The 19,103-nt window shown below is 38.8% G+C and overlaps 1 long non-coding RNA gene across 1 annotated transcript in view; it reads right to left on the minus strand.

The window, feature by feature from the left end:
- Positions 1 to 3,303: 3,303 nt before the first annotated feature.
- Positions 3,304 to 19,103, minus strand: part of LOC115832154 — a 33,109-nt gene continuing 17,309 nt past the window's right edge. Inside the window, exons 2-3 of the long non-coding RNA XR_004027593.1 lie at positions 6,421 to 6,538; positions 3,304 to 4,628 (exon numbers count right to left, since the gene is read on the minus strand). This is a non-coding gene — a long non-coding RNA (uncharacterized LOC115832154). The remainder of the gene's footprint in view (positions 4,629 to 6,420; positions 6,539 to 19,103) is intronic.

Genomic DNA, 19,103 nt, shown 5'->3' on the forward strand with positions numbered 1-19,103 from the left:
ACTGCATCTGTCCTATACCTGTCATTTTTGTGCCCACTATAGAAAGATAAACCAGCAGAGTTCTATTATATTACTTATACAAATTTTGAGAGCATCCAAATTAATGAGGTTTTACTGTACTTATGAAGTTAATTTGACAATTATTGAAATCAAGATCTTGTAGAGAGAGTGTGTGATTCACATTAACAGTCTCTGAATATCCTAATTGTGTAGTCTTCATTCTTTTTGGCCATCATCTCTACTGCAGCATTTATTCACATTTAGCTCTCTCTTTTCACCCCAAAGAGGCCCAGATCTTGTAACTAACTTTTCTGCAACCAGAAAATGTAATTCATTGTTAACAGACACAGCTGTGTGTGTTCCCTAGGCTGCTGTAGACATAACCCTTTAAAAGTTAGCTTAGTTAAAGGAAACAAAATAACACAAAATAGAGGTGTGTGTGTGGAAATCAGTGTTGTATGGCCCGGACCTATTCTTACCGCTCTTATAAAGCAACTCTTTCTGTGTGTGGTATTTCAGCTTTACTTTAATAATTAGCAAGTCCTGGTAGATCAGAATTTCACTTGGGCCTTGTCCCTTAGAAAACAGTGTTAGAGGTTCCTCTGCCAGTGGCATTGGCAGCCAAGAAGGAACAAATTAAGGGATCAGTCTGTACTCACAAGTAGAGACCTTTACTTCTTGGGATGATCCAAATATCTGCATAATTTTACAATGGAGATAAAAGTCAACCAAATACTTTTGAATAGATTGTGCATATAGATATGGCCAGAGAGCTTGTGGATGTAGTGGTTCAGATGCAGTTACTCTGCTAAAAGGAATACAGATACAACACAAAGGTACATAAAGAAAAAAATTCTGCAGGAAACTATACTTAGGATTACATCTCTGGCATTTATGTTTCTTTACAGTATTAGCGCTTTACCTGATGTCTCACACACAATATATGCTTGATTCCAAAAATATTTTTAATTTTTATTTTATTTTGTTGAGATAGTGTCTTGCTATCTTGCCCAGGCTGGCATGCAGTGGCATGATCTTGGCTTACTGCAGCTTCAATTTCCTGGGTTCAAGTGATCCTCCTACCTCAGTGTCCAAAGTAGCTGGGACAATAGGCACACACCACCATGCCTGGCTGATTTTTTTTTTTAAATTTAATAGAGATGAGTTCTCACTCTGTTGCCCAGGCTGGTCTTGAACTTCTGAATTCATTCAGTTCTCCTGCCTTGGACTCCAAAGTGCTAGCGTTACAAGTGTGAGCCACTTTTAATGGCTCACACTTTTTAAATGTAAAATAAATTTTAGATTAAATATATTTGAACCCTGCAAAATTTTAAAATTATTATTATTATTTTTTGAGAGAGTCTCACTCTGTCACCCAGGCTGGAGTGCAGTGGCATGATCTCAGCTCACTGCAACTCCACCTTCTGGGATTAAGCAATTCTCCTGCCTCAGCCTCCCAAGCAGCTGGAATTACAGGCGTGCACCACCATGCCTAATATTTGTATTTTTAGTAGAGATGGGGTTTTACCATGTTAGCCAGGCTGATCTCGAACTCCTGACCTCAAGTGATCCTCCCACCTCGGGCCTCCCAAAGTGCTGGGATTACAGATGTGAGCCACCATGCTGGCCCAAAATTATTATTAAAGAACAATAAAACACATGGTTAGGGAGTAGCAGTTTATTTTAATTATGTTCCCTTTTGAAAAACATCTGACAAATATTGCAACTAGCAATAAGGTGCCCAGACAGAAGAGATTTCCCAGAAAGGAGAGGTCTGTAATCCAGATCTTACATTGTTAACCTCAGGACTGGCTACAAACTTATTGCCTGATACAAAATGAAAATGCAGAACTCCTTGTTCAAAATGTATTAAGAATTTTTTTAGCAGAGTAGAGCCTTAAACCAAGTAGGGATATGGGGCGGGTGGCGGGAGGTGCTTGGGGACTGTGTTACTGGTGTTACTGTGTAAGTCCTACACTTGTGAAACCAGTCCTGGTTACCCACCAGTTACTGAGATCCTTCTCCACAAGATTTTGTTCTTAGTGTTTCTTGATTCAATGATGTATCCCTGGACACACATGAGTAATCCAGATTATGACTGAGTCTATAGAGGTGCTATGTAAACATGATTCTGTGATTTTTTTTTTCTTATTATTCTGTGATTTCTTAATATACTAGAACCCGTATCTATCCCACAGTGGAAGACATCATATATTTTTTGGGTAGGGCTGGCTCTTAATAGAACGTCAATAATTAGGGCCAGGTGTGGTGGTTCATGCCTATAATCCCAGTACTCTGGGAGGCCAAGGTGGGCAAATCACTTGAACCCAGGAGTTCCAGACCAGCCTGGGCAACATGGGGAAACCCCATCTCTACCAAAAATATAAAAAGTTAGTTGGGCTTTGTGGTTTGCATCTGTGGTCCCAGCTACTTGGGAGGCTGAGGTGGGAGGATCGCTTGAGCCCAGGAGGTTGAGGCTGCAATGAGCCGAGATTGTGCCACTGCACTCCAGCCTGGGTGACAGAGCAAGACCCTGACTCAAAAAAAGAAAAAAAAAAAAAAAAAAGAACCTCAATAATTCATCCTGGAAGTATACGCTTGCATTCCTTCCCACTTGATTGTCAGTTGTTAAAAGCCAAGACCCCAGTCTTGGGATTCTGAGCTTTTATGCAGTCATCTACCCCCATATAGTTTGGAAAGTGGGAGAAATGGCAAAGGCACTTACATGATTATTTCACTATGGCCTTTCTCACAAATTCCTCCCTGATCTCTGTCCCTTGCTGAAACTGTATCTGTGTACTCCTTTTCTTTCTGGGCCACCTTCCAGGCAGGTGGAAGCCATCTCCTCTAGGCCTTTTCTCCTCCTTCCCAAACCACCCCTCCAGGCAATAGAGGGATGAGGATCGATCTTGCTGAACCAGAGAACTTTGTCTTTACTCCTGTTTCCCCACACTCTACTCCTCCTTATCTTGGAGGCCCAGCTGTATCCTTTAGTTTATCTTTCACTTGTATGACTTTGTTCTCCCTAGGAATAGAGTCAGGGGATAGAAACACTTCAGTTCTGTCTTGAAATTAGAATAAAGATGCAGAGGGCATGAGACCCACCTCTGCCATAGATTCAGTTTTGATTGCTTAATCAGGTGAGTTTTATGTGTCTACTAAATCACAAATAATTAGAGAACAGCATATGTTAATAATCCTGAAAAATCCCAGGAACAGTTCTATAGGAGTGCCTCCAAATGTGATTAGAATTCTTTGCTCACAGACAGTATATTTATTCCAAGTCTAAAAAAACACATGTGCTGTGTGAATTAATTTTATTGTACTTTTTCTAATTAGTCTTTAAAAGCCTTGGCTGTTTTGCTTATTGGTGAGCTCCTGTGACAAACCAGGGCATTTGATTGAATTGTAAACCAACTTATGACACTGAGCAAAGCAAACTTCCAAACAGATTGTGATTATCAAAGCAGTTATGAAAAAAAGTTGTAGAAAAGGCATTTTTCGGGCAATTTAAAAATTAATGTCTGGTAAATGAGAATAATCCTATCTATCCTCTTATTTATTTCAGAAGAATAATTTCAGAGTTTTTAAGGTATTTTTTAAAATGGGAAACATAATAAGGAAATGGCATTACTTCTACTACTACTATTATTATTGTAAATATATTTAAGTATTATTTAATAAGTAATTTTAAGTAATATATTTAAGTATTATTAGTTTTTAGAATTCATGACCTCTTATGGCCAATTGGTTTTTAATAAGCTAGAATTTAGTAATAGGTTTTTTCCATTGAATTAGGTTTTAATAGAACCTAAGTTATTACTTAATGGATAATTTCTACTTGGAAATTGGTAAGACATATTGAGTATACATTAGATATGCTGAAGGGGCTATTTGTCAAAATTACCTGTTTTGTAGGTATATCTAACACAATTTTCAGTCTGTTATTAGTAGTACAACAATACTGGTCTACTTCATAGGATTTGTGGATCTTACTAAACATATTTAAATTCAAATTTTTTTTATGGCTTCATTGAACTATAATTAACATACGATAAACTATGCATGTTTAAAGCATACGATGTGATGCATTTTGACACCCTCGCAAGCATCTCCATCATTGAGGTAGTGGATATATCCATCACCCTCAAAAGTTTCCTTCTGCCTGTTTATCATCCCTTCTTTCCTACCTCTTTTCAGGGTGCCCTTCCCCCCACTCCCTAGGCAATCACTGATCTGCTTGCTTTTCATCACTATTGGGTAGTTAACATTTTCTAGTCTTTTTTTTTTTTTTGGTCTGGCCTCTTTCACTCACCATAATTATTTTGAGATTCCTTCCTGTTGTTGGGTGTTGTTTTCCATAGTTTGGTTCATTTTTATTGCTGAGTCGAATTCTATTGAATACACCATTTTCTGTTTATTCACCATCAAATGTTTTGTATGTATTTATTCTTTTCTTCTCTAAGCTAAACTTCATCTTCACTTCAATTCTGCCTCCCGAAGACTTCATGGTATCACAGGAGTTTTTTTGTCAGCCCATCACATCTGGTCCAAATCACAGCCATATCTCTTGTGAGTGTGTGAACATGGCCTTTGCAGGTTTCTTCTCTGGGCTGCAGTGTCCTTATCTGAAAAATGAGCATTGTAATATGTACCTCTTAGGACTGTTGTAAGGGTGAAATATGTAAAGCATATAGAACAAAACTTGGCACACAGTAAGTGCTATCTGGTTGGTAGTTATTATTATTACCGTCGTTAATTGCATATGATATGTTTTGTAGAACTTCCAGCCCATAGTAAACTCTCAACAAATGTTAGCTATTATTATTAATTGTACTAATATCACTATAGCACATAACAACTCTTCATTTCTTTCCTTCTTTCCTTGTCCCTCTTATGTTTTCAGTCTCTTCACTATTTTTGTTACTAATAGTATCCGTGTTACCTGACCAGGCAAAATAAAGGAGCGCAGTGATTCCCAAAGTATGATCCCAGAACCAGCAACATTAGCACCGATTTGGGAACTCATTAGAAATGCAAATTCTCAGGCCCCACCCCAGACCTACCGAATCAGAAACTCTGGGGGATGGGGCAATGGTCTTTGTTTTAACAAGCCTGCCAGGTGATTCTGATATAGCTAAAGTTTGAAAACTAGTGCAGTCGGGTAATCGCCAGGCTGGTGCAGGAGTTAATGCAGGCTCAGTTCACATTAACTTTCTTGTTAGGAAAAGCACACTGTTGACTAATTGAGCTTAATATCAACTAAAACCCCTAAGTCCTTTTCACACATGTTGCTGCTAATCCCCATATTCTCCATCTAGCACTTGTACAGGATTCTTTTTGGACTGAAGTATAAGTCTTTACATTTATCCCTATTAAACTTAATCTTGTTAGATTCGGCCCATCGCTTCAGTCGTGTTTGGGGAAATTTTAGTTCAGCCGGAATGAACCATGACAAAAAAGCAGGGCCCAGAGACCAAGGAGGAATGTTACAAGGACAACATCCTTTTATATATTGGCCGAATACTGGCCAGTGAGATACTGACTATGGTGGGCTTCTAATTAAACACTTGAGACCCTGGGGGGATGTGGTAATTTGATTTCAGTTTAATTCAACTAACATTTATTGGGCACCTACCAAGTTCCTGGCTGTGAACAAGGTACCAGAGGGGATGCTAAATAGCTCACTCTTTAATGTCAGATATTAATGTCTACGATCTGACATTAGTAGTAGAGACAAGTAGAGATGAAGGGGTTTTTGGTTTTGGTTTTGTAGCAGGCACATTGTAGCCCAATATACCAATACTCACAAGTTCCTTAAGGAAGAGAACTAATATTCTTTGAGTGCCAGATCCTTCACCATATGCTTTGTTGACACTTTCATATTTAATTTGCAAACCAATGATGGGAATGATTGCCCCATATAAATTTGAGGAAACATAGATACAGAGGTTAATGCGTTTCTTCAAGGTCACACAGGTAGTTAGCAGTAGAGCCAGAGGAAGCCCCAAATCTGTATGGATTTAAAGAACATACTGCATATAAGCTTTCTCCTTGTGATCAAGAAAATTAAGCTCTTTAAATATCAAAACCACTAGTAGCTTAAAGTCCAACCATAAACTATTGGCGCTTTGGGGCTGATTTATAATAGTTAGGTTTAAAATCCTAAAAACATTAAAATAGCGATACATTACCTAGTCCTATATACACAGAATAGTGCATTTAGCTGTGCTCACAGTCCTAACTTAAAACAACAACAACAACAAAAAAAAACTTAAGTTTGGGCCAGGAGCGGTGGCTCATGCCTGTAATCCTAGCACTCTGGGAGGCCGAGGCAGGCGGATCACTTGAGGTCAGGAGTTCGAGACCAGCCTTGCCAATATGGTGAAACCCTGTCTCTACTAAAAATACAAAAATTACCTGGTCATGGTGATGCATGTCTGTTATCCCAGCTACTCAGGAGGCTGAGGCAGGAGAATCACTTGAACCAGGGAGGCGGAGGTTGCAGTGAGCCAAGATCGTGCCATTGCACTCCAGCCTAGGGGACAGAGCAAGACTCCGTCTCAAAAAAAAACAGCTTATGTTTGGTTTTATTTTTATTTACCTCTTTTAAAGTGTTAGCCACATATTTTAATCCATCTATATCACAGTATTATCAATATACAATATTAATACAATATTATTAATATTATAACTCCAAGTTGTTACCTGTAGCAACCAAATCTTTGGAAAATATATAATTTCATCCTCTAGGGGGCAAAACTAATCAATTCTATTCTAGCAGGTAATAGCTGTTATATTTTATTGATACATAATGTGCGTTTTAGTAAAGTATCTTGTAGTATAATGGAAAGACACTGGACTTGGAGTCTGAAGATAAAAATTTGCTTCCACTTACTAGCTATCTCACCCTGGGCAAAAAAGTTTAACTTATATAAACTTCAGTTTTTAGATCTCTAAAATGGGATGATAATGTTCATGGGGTTGTGAAAATTAACTGAAATAGTATTTATGAAGTTTCTCTGTGATCTGGTAATGTTTTACAAATACAAGGTTTTTTTAAACTTACCTATTTTACAAGCTACCAAAATGTGAAATATTTTGGACACTTCTGCCACCTACACATCTACCTAATTCATAGAGTAGAATTTGAAATTTTTGAACTTCTCTGAAAATGCATCCGTTCTTTCATAGTTTCTTTTTAGCAGTAGAGTTTCCTGTAGAGTTACATACAAACAGTGGAATAGAACTGATATTGAAATTCTAGATTCTGTTTGTTAACTTGCATTTCAAAGATAAATTCTGTTTAACTAGCATTAATATTGTCAACACTACTGGCATCATCATTATAAAAAGATTCCCACTAGGTGCCAGCATGCCTGAAGCTATGTGCTATGGTTATATAAAGTGAGTTAAGCTGGTAAGAAGCCTAGTTCTTTAGGACTTTATAATATGGGCAGACTTTATATGAATAGGGAAAAAAATAAAGATATGCATTTGAATGCCTGGATTTAAACCCCTGCTGTATCCCTTATTAGGTGTATGACCCTAGGCAAATGACAATCTCTTAAACTTCAATTTATTCATCTTTAAAATTGGGATAACAGTACCTACCCGATAGAGATGTTGTGAGAATTAAATGCTATATTATGGGTAGAGTGCTTAGTACAATAGCAGTAATTCATGCACAGTTAAAATCAGATATTATCTGAGCTAAGAACTCTATACTGCAATATCAAACTCCTAAACTTTTCATCTTTCTTTTCTGGTCCTCATACCATGCAAAAATGAGGTTACTCTGATAATAATGAATAAATGTGAAGCCTAGAAATTATTGTCAATCACCTGCACTGCTTCATTAACCCCCTGGAATCACAGAGTCTTAGAGTAGGAACCCCAGACTTCGAAAGTCATTTAGACCAATGACCTTGTTTTGCAAATGGGGAAATTGAGATCCACTTAGGTTAAGTGTCCTATCCAAGGCTATGGAGCCAGTTTGTGATGAAGCTGGACTAAAATCTGGGCTCTACACTCAAAGTGTGTCACTCTCCCTCCTCCATACTGTCTCCCTAGATAGCTTGGTCATTTTAATCCCGTCTTATATTTGCCTTGCCAATAGGACCATGCTTTTCTGGCCTGCTGCCAATTTAGGCTGTACAGTTCCAGCTAGGTCTTCATGGTTAATCTTGTTATTCATCTCCTCTTTTTTTCCTAGCATGTAAGTTTCACAATGTATTTAGTAGGGGGAAAAACCCAAAACCTGCTTTTGTTTTCCAAATAAAACCTTATTTGTGTCAAAAAAAAAAAAATGAAATCAATAAAAGCTTCCTTGTTTGGACAGGGATGGGTTGTCAGTCCACAGGCCCATAGGCTCAGCTCAGACCCTTCATTCCCATTCCCTCTAAAGTGGTCCCTGAGGGAGTTCCACTGAACTCTCAAGGTTTCTCTTAGCAGCACAGTTTAAAAGTTACTATCTCACATGTACACTTAACAATGGTTATTCCTGGGGACTCTCCACTTGTCAGGAGCATCTCAGGCCACTTCCATATGTGTAATCCTGTTTAGCATTTCTGTATTTTTTAATATGCTAAATAGGATTACACAAATTATGACATATTTTAAATGTTTCCACTCAATAGATTAACATTTTAAATTCAGATACAAAATTGATGACAGCAGGTGTGGCCTCCTTTTGATATAACACCAGAAGTTGAACCTTGAGATACTTCCACTTCCATCCCCAACTTGGCATTGGCCCTTACTTTTCTTAACTTGGCCTGTTCCTCAATTCTCAAGATCCAACCCAACCATCACTTAATGGGTGTCCACTATGTGTTAAGTTCCCCAGTAGGTACTTGGGCCACAAAGATGAAAAAGATATAATCTTTGCTCTTCAAGCAAGTAGCAGATTAATAAGGGCGATAGCTCCGAGGTGGTCCCTATGGAACTGTGTCCTTTCATGCCTTTGAGCAGTTCTTGGCCCCTGACTTGTGTTAATAGCAGTGGAGGTGACACAGTGCCAGTTCAGGGCCCCCTTTAAGAGGACTGACAGCTTCCGATTCCTTCCTTTTGGAACGCTCTTATACCCTGAGCAGCTGTATAAGAACTTGGGCTGCTTTGGTGGAGGAACCACATGAAAAAACGTGGAGAGACCTCATGAAGAGAAAGAAGTCCAGCTTTCCCAACACCAACATCCCAGCTTGAGCCCAATCCTCCAACTATCTCAGCCAAGGTCCTAGACGTATGAGTGAACTGTCTTACACGCTCCATCTTTATTGAGCCCTAAAGTTGACTGTAGCTCCAGCTGATGTCACGTGGAGCAGAAGAACCACGTAGCAGATCCCAGTCAACCCATTGAATGTTGAGAAAATAATAACTTAGTTATTACTTAAGTCATTATGTTTTGGAATGATTTGTTACATAGCAATAGATAACTGAAACAGATGGGTAAAAAAATGATGATGCCATGTGGTAAGTGCTACCATTAAGGTATGTACAAACTGAAGTGTTAGCATTGACAAAGCACTGACTAGACAGTAATTGGCTAGGGGCTAGGAGTATACCAGGATTCATGGAGGAACTGGCATAATGAGCTGAATCCTGAGGAATGAGTGAAATGGCATCAGGTAAAGAAAGTAGCATGTATAAAAAAGCTTAGGAGAACATAGTAGCAATACATATTTAGTATATAGTTCAGTGTCAGTTGGGAGATAAAGCATCACAAAGGTATACTACAGCCAACTATAAAGGCCTTTTCTTGTCAGGCTAATATTAACCTGCAGGCAGTGGAAAGCCAATGATAGCTCTTAGGCACTGCTATGAAATGAGCAGTTATCATATCTGCTATCTTAGGCTTCCTTCTCCTTAGCCATTTCACACTACGGATCACTTCCTCTATCCCCCTTCTCTTCTTCTGTGACTTTATCCAGGTTTTCCTCCTGCTGATCTAATAGATGTTTCTTTTTTGGCTTCATTGGTTCCACTTACTTTTCTACTGGAATTTCTCAAATTTCTGTCTTTGGTTCTCTACTCATCTTTCCCAATATTCTCTTTTGGCTGCACCTGAGACTCCTTGGCAGAAGATTCGAAATGTCTGTCTCTAGACTGGCCTTGCTTTCTAAATGCCATGTTCTCTCAGACAAGTAAAATCTAATTCAGTCCTCTTCCCCTCCCTACTTCCCCCCTATTTTTTTCTTTTTTTAAAAAACTGAATCCCAAATGTAATAGTATCCACTTTCCCCCTAGAAAATCCAGCCCCTTCTCTTCATTTTCCCATTTCTGTCATTTCTTTCTATCACTCAGGCTTACAACTTAAGAATCACATCTTTAATTCCCAACTTTCTCACATACTTAACTGTCATTCAAGTTCAATTGTTCCTCCTTTACACTGTCTTTCACATTTTTTGTTTTATTACTTTCTTTATAGTTTCCTTAAAATTTATGTTGATCTTGCCAATCTCCTGGTGTATTATTTTTTCAAGGCCATTGACTCTGTAGTTGAAAAACTGGTCCTTCCACAATCTGGTCCATAAGTGTCTTATTTTTAAACACTCTTCTTCTTAAACTCATCTGTACATGGTATAGCTTGTAAAGGGCCTTGATGTCCAGTTGATTGTAGGACCATGATGCTATGTTGTATGTTTTGTGTGTAACACTATTTTTTTTATCTTGCCAAATAGGCAAGTAAGTTTAGCTAAATAAGTGCAAAGTTTTCTTGATAGGCAAGAGTGGAGAACAAGAGGAAACATGTTTCTTTTTTGTTAGGGGATTAGAGAAAGCTAACCAAGGAATAGAAGATAGATGCCTCGGTGCTGAGGATCAAATGTTTTTCATGGGTTGGCTAGAAGGAATCATTCGGGAGGCTTACTGAAAGCACAGATAGCCAGGCCCTGCTGCATAGCAGTGGATCTAAAACTTGGCTACATGTTGGAATCACCTGTGGAGGGTGGAAGGTGGGGAGGGGGTGGGAGATGCTTTAGAAAAATACTGATGCCTAGCTCCCATCACCAGTAAGTCTGATTTAATTGGTTTTGACTGTAACCTGGGCAACAGAATTTTTTAAAGCTCCCTAGGTGATTTATAATGTACAGCCAAAGTTGAGCACATGACCCTAGAGATTCTGTTTCACTATGTCTGGGACGGGGACAATGAATAAATGTCCCCATGTGATTCTGAAAGCCACCTTGCCACAGGAAGAAGCATTTGTTTCCCTAGGTATTTCTGAAAAAGGATTCAATAAATGCCTAAGGCAGGCATAGAATGGAGTTGTTCTTATAGATGGGGTAACAGGCTGACTTCTGAATGGAAGATAGTGCATATGTCCAGCTCATCCTCATGCCCTCCTCTCACAACGAGATTACCCATCACTCTTCAGTTCTCTCCTCCCAGAAACCAAATTGACTGGTTTTATCACTTTTTCTGCTTCAGCCAAACTACCTGTTTGTTGTCCTCTGTGAATTTTCACTTTCATTGTATCTTTCTTTTCCTACTACTTAGCTACTTATGTCAAAACCTTACCCACCCTAATGCTCAGCATAAATCCCACCACGTTAGTGAAAACTTCAGACACATACTGAAGTACTGGGGGTTAGAACTTCAACATATTAACTTGGGTGGAGGGACGCAATTCAGCCTATGTTCATACCTTATATGTCAGGTGAGAATATAAATTTTAGCACACTGAAAACAAAGAAATGCCTAGTTAGGGCTACACATGTGTTTATTATCATGCCAGTAATTTTGCTTTGAATGATAATTTCATACATATGACTCAGGAGGCAAGAAAGGATAAGTAATTATGAACTTAATTTTAATTAGTTTATTGATACTACTTATAACAGTTTTTGACTCATAATTGCCCATATGAAAGTTCGAGCAATAAATATGGCTGAAGCTAAAATAGAGGAACATAAATGGCTTTAGGATATAGTTGAAAAAGGGTGGGATTTGGAGGGTGACTTTGGGTATATCACGACTTTTCTGAGCCTTTGCCCCATCATCTGTAAAAGGGAATGTTAGCTGTGTAATCAGTGAAGGTGGAATGAGCAAATTAATATGAGAATTATTTGCAAAATTTAAAACACTATTCAAATATTTTTATTATTGTTGTGATGGGTGAGAAATTTGAAGAGAAGCCTCCAGAACTGTATCATTCCCCACAAAATAAGAGGTTCAGAGAAACTGAGACTAGAATGCTGCAAATAAAATCTAGCTGTCTTCTGTTGCTTGACTTTACCTAAAATCTCCTCAATGGTGTATATATTTTTTCTGAATATATTACATAGAAGAACCTTTATCATTGAAAATTCATATGATTACTAGCAATGAGTTTCAATGTTAATGAAGTGCTGAGTATTTGCATAGTATATAGGACCAGTCCTATTTTTTATTACTTACAGTATGGATAGCATTTAGAGGTTGTTCTCAAGGCATTAACAGCTTTTGGGTAAAAAGTCAGATTTCAAAACTAGAATGAGATAACCAGGTCTTTTCCTGACGCACTGATATTGAAAGGGCTCCTATTTTATATATATATATATGGAGAGAGAGAGAGAGGGCTTTGATTACTAGCAATGAGTTTCAATGTTAATGAAGTGCTGACTATTTGCATAGTATATGGGACCAGTCCTATTTTTTATTACTTACAATATGGATAGCATTTAGAGGTTGTTCTCAAGGCATTAACAGCTTTTGGGTAAAAAGTCAGATTTCAAAACTAGAATGAGATAACCAGGTCTTTTCCTGATGCAGTGATATTGAAAGGGCTCCTCTCTCTCTCTCTCTCTCTCTATATATATATATATAGAGAGAGAGAGAGAGACAAAGGCTCACTCTGTCATCCAGGCTGGAGAACAGTGGAGTGATCTCGGCTCACTACAACCTCAGTCTCCCAGGTTGAAGTGGTTCTCTGGCCTCAGCCTCCCAAGTAGCTGGGATTACAGGCAAAAGCCACCATGCCCGGCTAATTTTGTGTATTTTTTTGTAGAGTCAGGGCTTCACCATGTTGGCCAGGCTGGTCTTAAACTCCTAACCTCAAGAGATCTGCCCACTCTGGCCTCCCAAAGTGCTGGGATTACAGGTGTGAGCCACCGCGCCCAGCCAATATTTTTGGAATAATGATTTTTAAAAGTTGCACACGGTTTTAAGCCACTCGCCACTTGGCCTCCGCTGACAAATCAAGGTGGCAAATCAGTCTTGGGCCCTGGGCCAGTCCCGTTGGCAGCCAGCTGAGATGATGGAGTTGGGGGCCAGAAGTCAGGATCAGGAAGCCTCTTAATACCTGCAGGATGCCTCCTCTCTGTCTCCTTGCTTCCCCATGCTACTGATTTGAGGGTACTATTTTGCTGTTTGCACTTGGGTCAAAATTGCTACTTATGGCTTTGGAAGACATATAAAAGGATCAATAGCTACGAAATTAATGTTTAATATCATCCTGCTCACAGCTCCTTGATTTTCTGATGTGTGTCTAAATTACTGTTGTAGGCAATAAATGTAGTATGAAGTTTGAATCCCCATTGTGCCTATGGCATATTAAATAAATAGCTTATATATTTGCAGTCCTTTCTTCTGATCCTACTTACCAGTCAACAACTCACTATCTTGTTCAGCATTCCTTCTTGTTCCTACTTATATACAGAGTATCTACCATAACCCCTGATACTTAGTGAGTAGCTATTTCAATGGAAAGGATAGTAAGTAGGGTTGCTAAGGCCCATATGGTTCAAGTGAATTATATTAAAACAAGACAAGACCCATTGGAAATTATTGCTAAGTTTGCTGCTGCAGTTCTTATAGTCATCACACTTGTCAATAACCCCAGAGCCATGGAGAACAGGTAAGTAGCTAAGCAGCTCCTGAAAGGTGGGAAGGTAACGTTGTGTCTCTTGTTTTTGGTGTTGCATAATTTATTTATTCTTGTAAAGGTTGGAAGGGCAAATGTAAGGAAATAGAAATTAAATGCAGGAGACTAGGCGAGACCACAGCCCCTCCATGTCCCAGGCTAGCTAGCTGGAAGATGAGGCACAGTGACACAAAGGTTGAGAGGATGACTTCTTTAACTAATGTCAAGGATCATGAAATTTCAACTAGCCTAGAAAATAGCTGGGATCTTCTGCAGAATTAAGGACCAGTGTTGTTGTCGTTGCTTTTTCAGTAGAATATGGAAATGAAGCATCCTTGTGACAGAAGGTGGGGTTGTTAGAGTGGTGATGGCAGCCAGAGAAGCAATCCTCATGACCTTTATGGAGCAGAGAAAACAGCTGGACAGCTGATATTTTCATCAGCTATGTCTTTGCCCAGCTGCACAGATGGGCACTTAAATTATATAATAAATCACAGGCATTCCAATGCACCCATCAAACCCTGTCAGTCATATAGCTTAAAACCTTTAGAATCACAAGATCCTTGAGGATGTTTGTCACAATTGGGACAGTTTGGTTCTTAATATAATATTCTACCTATTGTGGTAGAAAAAGGAATCTATTGGATAAGGAGAGGTAATACTTGTGTTCAAGTCCATGTTATACCTCCAATTCTTTCTCTCTTCTGAAGGTCCCATTTGGCTTCTTAGGGAATAAGCTTCCTCATCTGTGAATGATAATTGTTACTATCTAGCCTCAGTGTCTCTTCTAGGGTAAAAGTGAAATTGAGTTTTATAAAATAAAAAAGTAGTAGTATTTTTATTCCTTATGATTGTAAAGGATTTAACTTCATCAGTATTCAAGTGGTCTTGTATCATTCATGATGACTCAATAGCAACGTGTCTAGAAATTATTCAAGCTCTTTCCATGACTCATGCCATGTATTATAACAAAGTAAGTTTTCCCTCTCTCCTGAAAAAAAAGGCCTATTTTTTATATGAAAAGGGGTAGACATTTGGAAACTTTTAAGAAAGAGATTTTGCTAATAATATAAATGGTTGTTAACATTTTTAAACTGAATTAAAAGCTTGTCACCAAGATACAACTAAGATTCTAGAAGCCATATACTTCTATTTGGTGGAACACGAGCATCAATGTTATAAAGATTTTATAATGACTCCTTCAGAAATGCTGGCATGGAGGTGCATATACCCAGGTGGAGAGAGGCTGGTCTGTGGTCTATGTAAGTGCTGCTATAACAAAATACCACAGGCAGAGTAACTTATAAAACACAGAAATGTATTTCTCACAGTGCTAAAGGCTAAGTCTAAGATCAAGGAGCCAGCAGGTTCGGTTATCTGGCGAGGGTTGCTCTCTACTTCCAAGATGGCGCCGTACTGTTGCATCTTCCAGAGGGGAAGAACCTTCACCTGGTGGAGGCAGAAGGACAAGCAAGCTGAATGCCGTGTGAAAACCTCTTGTATTTCATTTATTTTTTATTTTTTTAGTTTTTATGAGACAGAGTCTCGCTCTGTGGTCCAGGCTGCAGTGCAGTGGCACAATCTTGGCTCACTGCAACCTCTGCCTCCCAGGTTCAAGCGATTCGCATGCCTTAGCCTCCCAAGTAGCTGGGACTCCAGGTGTGCACCACCATGCCTGGCTAATTATTATATTTTTAGTAGAGATGGGGTTTCACCATGTTGGCTAGGCTGGTCTGGAACTCCTGACCTCAAGTGATCCACCTGCCTCAGCCTCCCAAAGTGTTGGGATTACAGGCGTGAGCCACTGTGCCTGACCTGAAAACCACTTTTATAAGGGCCTTAGTCCCATTCACAAGAGAGGAGCCCTCATGACCTAATCACCTCTTTAAGGCCCTGCCTCCCAATGTGACATCTGAATTTTGTGGGAATTCATTCAAATCATAGCAGGAGCCTACTGTCATTCAGAATGATCTGAATTGAATTCAGAATGATCAGCATTGTTCCTGAAATAAGTCAATAAGCATACTATAAATTTAATAGCATGCTGAATAACTAAGACCCATATTCTTGAGTAACCTGGGATGACTGAGCCGTTTCCAGCCTATACTCTCCTTGCTCTTCCCACTTCTCACAAGAAGTGATGTTAACTACTGCTCTATAAGGTCAGAGGTCCAACTTTATCTGAGATATTTATTAGTGTCTGCTTCTAGCCAGCTGGTTCTGGGGAGTCTTTTGGCTGGGAGTGGAGGGGAACCCAGGACATGGAAAATCCTCAAAATTCATACCTGATGGGTTCTGTGGGTAGCACACTGGCCTTAGATATTCAGCAAGAAAAAAAAAACAGAGTTTTTCAACTAACTATATTAAACTCTGTGGCCCTCCACTCCTTAGAAAAAAAAAACTTACATTTTTTTTTCTGACATATCATTTTTACATTTGGAAAATTTTGAAGATAAAAAAATATGTTGCCTAGATATTTTATCATTCAGAGATAACTTTTAATGTTTTGGGAAATTAAACATATATGCACTTATATGTCATTCATATGTATAAAACTTTGAAGGAATACACATTTGAATGATTTGCTCTTCAAATTTGTATATAAATCTGAGCAGATATGTTTTATTTATTTATTTGTGAAACATATTCAAGCCACTAAGTGCCTTATTAGCAGGAAGTCCTAACTATCACTCTTGAGCTTTCTCTACCTACCTGGACAATTCATCTGTCCTCTCTTCTGGCCAATTTCCCAAGAATACCAGGGATATACTTACTTGCTGCAGAGGATGGGTTGATAGGCAGGGCCATTCCTGCTCCCAGGGCTGGGCATAAAGAGATCAGTAATGACTAATCAACTCAGGATTGCTATTGCTCCTGGCTGGTACCTAGTGTCACTGTTGAAGACTGTGCCCAAAGGCCAACAGATGCTTGTCTATTCTGTGTCATGCCCTTGTTGGTCTGAATGCCTGTCAGCACACCAGTGGGGCTCTGAACTCGGGCTTTGAAATTATAGCTCTTAGTCTGCACGCAGATATTCTGTCATTATTCACTACAGCAAAACCTTCTGTGTATCACTATGTCATCATGGCTAGCCTTAGTCACACACCATTGAGACTCTTCACAGTGCAGCCTGGGAAGTGTGTGACTATGGCTAGCCTTAGTCACACACTACTGAGACTCTCCACAGTGCAGCCTAGACTTGCCCATTCTTCAAGGTTATTTCAGGGACCTCCTTGACAGTTTTAGCCACTGAGCCTGGGGCAGGATCACTCTGTCCACCCTCCCAAGTCTACTTAACTCTGAGTCTCAAGAAGCAGAGTCAATAAGTGGGTCCCTTTGCCACAGAGGCCTGGATTCCTTTGGCAAATGAATCCATGGCCTTATAAGAACAAGTTCTCTTTGTAAAATAATGAGGCAGATTGTGTTAAAACACTTTTAAGAAGCCAGTATTATGTCTCCTTTTAAAACTGTGTGTCTTAGTTATTTATAGAACTAGGAATTTCCTTTCAAATAATTCATCTCTGAACTGGAATTTTTTTGCAAGTAATTTATAGTCTATACATCTAGACATAAGAATAAGTGATATAATTCTTAAGTAGTTTTCTACCCTCACTAAGGGGCATCCCATTGATGCTCAATCAATCATAATAGATATCCTGAGTATATAAATATCATCCCAGTAGATGGCACAGCTTTTGCCACACTGTGGAAGCTAATGACATGCTTGATTTCTCTTATTTTAATATCCAGATAGGGATGTTAAAGTCCTAGGGAACAAACAGGATATATCACAAAATATATCTCTGTCATCAAATATATCAATATATCATCAAAATATACCACCAAAATATATTCCTATTTTTTAATCTCAGCAGCCTCCTCCTAGTCCAAATGACATCATTTTTCACCTGGACAACAGGAATGGAATCCTTATTGGTCCTCTGCTGCCAGTCTTGCCAAATTCTAATAGATTTCCTTGCCATAGCAAGAGAAAAAACAAAAAATCAGATCACGTCACTCCCAAATTTAAAACCCATCAAAGGCTCTTCCTGGGTTTTAATTTATCATAAATGAAAAGCCCTTTGCCACCTCTGGGCCTTTGCTCTTATTCCCTAGTCCTGGTGTGCTTCTCTCCAATTCTTCACACAGAGGTTCATTCTCAGCCGCTGGATAACTTCTCTCGGATGGTTGTCTCAGAGGCATCTTCCCTGACTTCATTTCTAAGGCTGCCACCTGCAGTTTCTGTCTTATTTCCTTTATGGAATTGTCATTTTAGTGCAGTTTCAAGGAAGAGTGAAGGTAAATACTGTCCAGTCTGCAATATTTACCTGGCGATTGTGATCATACTGATTTTGTGGAACAAAAGTTGTTACCATGTTCTGTACAGTTTTAAAACCTGCTTTTTATAATATTAAATCATAAACATTTTTAGATTCGTAAATATACATCTATAACATGATTTTTTATTATATTGATATGTCATAATTTAGGTAACAGAACTCTACTGTTAGAAATTTCAGCTGCTCTTTTGTGAAAGAGTTGGAGAAGACCAAGGTAATTCTTAAAGCCTTAAAAAAATGGAGATGGACTTTTGAAACTAAGATTATAGTCTGAAAGGAGAAATACGGACCAGTGACAGGGTAAACAGAAATGTATTCTCAAAATCACAGAAAACTAGAATTGGGGTTGCTCTCAAAGCTCAAAAGAACTAAATTTTGAACAAGTAATGGAAATACCATATTAACCTTATTGAGCCAATTACGGTGTGGTTTCTCATGTAACAGACATGGTGGATTATGATAGAAGAATAGATTTGATGGTTAAAGCAATGGGTTAAGTTTTTGAAATGTTAAATTTGAGATATTTATAGAACATCTAGAGGGGAGCTCTCTAGTAAGTAGTTGGTGCGGGGCTTAGGAGGAAGTTCTAGATTGGGGAGACATCAGCATATAATGAATGGTAATCGAGACCAATAGAACTGGATACAAAAATTCAGGGAGAGTATGTAGAATAGCAGACCTATCAACAAAATGGTGAGGAACACAAACATTTGCAGGATGGACAGAGGGAGATGAACATTTAAAGGAGGAGGAGAACAAGAGGCCAGAGAACTGGGAGTAAAGCCGAGAGAACGTGTGTTGTGGGATTCTCCAGCATTGATTAGCCTAACCGCTTGACTGGTCATATGATTGCTTTTCCTCCTCTTGATTCTTCGTTTGTATCTCCCCAAACTGTGCTCACACAGAGAATAACTTTTCCAGAC

This window comes from Nomascus leucogenys, chromosome 21 (genome assembly GCF_006542625.1).
Source record: "Nomascus leucogenys isolate Asia chromosome 21, Asia_NLE_v1, whole genome shotgun sequence".
Classification (NCBI taxonomy): Eukaryota; Metazoa; Chordata; class Mammalia; order Primates; family Hylobatidae; genus Nomascus; species Nomascus leucogenys.